Source organism: Myotis myotis, unplaced genomic scaffold, assembly GCF_014108235.1.
Source record: "Myotis myotis isolate mMyoMyo1 unplaced genomic scaffold, mMyoMyo1.p scaffold_m19_p_11, whole genome shotgun sequence".
NCBI classification, from domain to species: Eukaryota; Metazoa; Chordata; class Mammalia; order Chiroptera; family Vespertilionidae; genus Myotis; species Myotis myotis.
This window is the reverse complement of record NW_023416315.1, coordinates 67,702,608-67,705,670: the sequence shown is the minus strand read 5'-3', so window position 1 is coordinate 67,705,670 and position 3,063 is coordinate 67,702,608.

Here is a 3,063-nt window from a genome sequence, read left to right as displayed (position 1 = left end):
GTGGCTTATCACCATGGGACTTTAATATTGAAGGAAGGGAAAACAGAAGTAATCTAGCAAAAAGTTTAGAATTCTTAAACATAAAACAAGAAACCACCGAACTCATGATGCAAAGGTAAACCATACCTTTAAAATATTACACTTGGCCGTATTCTGGTGGTTCAGTTGGTTGGTCATCATCCAATACAACAAAGTGTTGCTGGTTCAATTCCTGCTCAGGACACACACTTAGGTTGCAGGACTGATCCCCAGTCTGGGTGCATAGGGGTGGTAAGTGATCAGTGTTTTTCTCTCTTTCCCTCTCCCTTCCTCTCTTGTCACAACCCTAGCAATGGGGTTCAGGATCTGAAAGAGGGTCAACACACAAATGAAAATACTATACAAGAAATATGAATTTAGAAGGCATTGGGGGCCAGGTAGAGACCTTTTTCTTGAAGAGGCACACCGACTTCTGGCATGGTTCACTATTTATTTACTTGAATACACATTTGCCCTTTTGAAATGCATACAGGCATATCAAAGGTAAAGTTTGGTAAATACGGAAAGGATTATCAGGTTAGGGAATTGCCTTGAGCCACCACAATTTAAAAGACATGAATTGGAAGAATTAATATTGCTAAAATGCACATATTACCCAAAGCCATCTATAGGTTCAATGCAATCCCTACCAAAATTCGTTATTTTCCTATTCTCACCTTATGGTGCTCTCTCTCTCTCTCTCTCTCTCTCTCTCTCTCTCTCTCTCTCTCTCTTTTACACACACACACACACACACTCACACACACTTACACACACACACACACACATATTATTCAGCCCTGACAAAGAAGGGAATAAATACTATTATTAGCAACAATATGATATTATGCTAATTGAAGTATATCAGACAGAGAAAGACAAATACTGTATGATATTGCTTAGCTTGGAATATTAAAAAGCCAAACTTGTACAAACAGAGTAGAATGCTGGTCACTAGGGGCTGGAGCATGGGGAAATTTGGAATATATTGGTCAAAGGGTACAAAGTTGCAGTTAAGAAGATAAGTAGGCTCTGGGAATTAAATGCACAGCACTGTGATTATAGTTAACAATACTATATCATACACTTGAAAATTGCTAAGTGACTATATCTTTTAAAATATCTTTATTGTTGAAAGTATTACAGATGTTCCCGTTTTCCACCTTTTGACCTCTTCTAGCGCACCCCTGCCCTCCACCTCAACCCAACTTTTTAGCAGCCTAGTAAGCATTCCCAGAAGTCTCTGGGAAGATAACTCAATGCTGATATCTACCTTTTATTTCTCCTCAGTCCCACATCATCTAGTTATGATTCTGCTCCACAGACATCACTGCATCCACCAGGTTCCATCCCACCTTCTACTGTAGTTCAACCACTGGAGTTTGGGAGATGCCAAGGCTGCATGGCGAGCTGCTGCAAAGTGGGAAAACAGGCTTTACTCCCCTTTCTGTGCAATGGTAAAGATGCTGCTGAGATGTGCCAATTGGCACAGTGTCTTTGGTTACAGTGGTCTTTCCATTTGTGCTTATATTTCACACCCTCAGTTTCAAATAATAACTCAAGTGATGACTTGACTGGGAGACAAATCAGAGTGATAAAACCAAGACCAGATCAGAAATTTCCACTCCAGGGCCTACGTGTTCCTGTCATAGTCAAGCTTGAAATACTTGCATTCTTTTATCCATAGGATGGTTTTCTCTCTGTATGTGTTTCAGTCTTCTAATGGCAGATGCAGAAGTTCAGTTTCCAGATATGCTCAATACTTATATGAAAGGAGAATAAAAATTATATTCTTAACTTCTGGCACCAGGAAGCCTTAAGAGATGAAGCTGTCTTAAGGAAAAACACCCTTATTATTTATTAATGCCTGAAGCAGATGGCAGCTGAGACCCAAAAGCCTGGGATTTGGCTGTGACCAAGGTACTTTGTTGCTAGTAGGTGAGGGTGAAGAGGACAGAAATGATGAGAGAGATGCCGTGGGGTGATTGTGAGACGGAGTCCTAAAGAAAAGGGGTTTGAGATAACCTGAAGGGAAAGGTGATTGGGGAAGCAGAAAAGGACTTATAAAGAAATGAAAAGTCCCATAGGTGGTTTACAATTGATTATTATATGGTTCCTATATTCTTGTCATTTTGGGAGGGTTTTGAACTGTTGCAGAGGAAGAAATAGGAGAGTATAGAGAGTTTAAGTCAATATCACTCAGATTTTATGAAGTAAGAAGAGTTCCTAGATGACATCTGGGTTAAATCTGGAAGAAAACCAGCTAAGTCTCAATCTGGGAATATTTCTAGATAATTTATTCCAAATTGTAGTACAATTAAGAGGCAAGAATCCTGCCAATGGAAACCATATGCAATTGAGGCAGTTAAGTTGCCAATATTTGGAGTTGTTCTAGGAAGAATCTAGATTGGGTATGTAGTTTTCTATTCTGGGGAGAATGTAATTTCTTGACAAATGAAAATGAAAGAAGAGTTAAGTTTTGACTTGAGTTTTAAAGGAATAAAGTCACATTGTGTGGAAGAGAAACAAATAAGAAAAGTTACGCAATTGGATAAAGGTCCAGAAAGAACAGAGAGAAAGGAAGATGGCCAGACATTTTCTTGACTAAATTTAGAAAAATTGACGAATTGAGACCTTAGCATGGAGAACCTTCAGGGTGTAGGCAATACATTATTGTGGGGAAACTATTTCTATTAATGTGTGAAGCAATTGGCAGTCATGAAAAGGATAAAATAAATGTAATGTATGGACACCATAATTTTGCTCTCTTGTGTAGAATACACTGGGAGTAACACTCCAGAGATAGAGAAGACTGACGAGAGATGGGGAAGTCATGAGAAAGTTTCGACCAACTTGGGTACTGTGAATGGAAAAGATAGGAGTGGAATAGAATAGAGAAAGACTGGTTCCATTCGGCTCTGTGAATGGAAGAGAACCAGGCTTGCTTGGGTTTGCTTGCATTTAGGGAACAGTACTATTACATAGGATTGTGAAGAGTAAAGCTGGCAGTTGGTATTAGTTGCATCAATGCAAGCTCCCATTTGA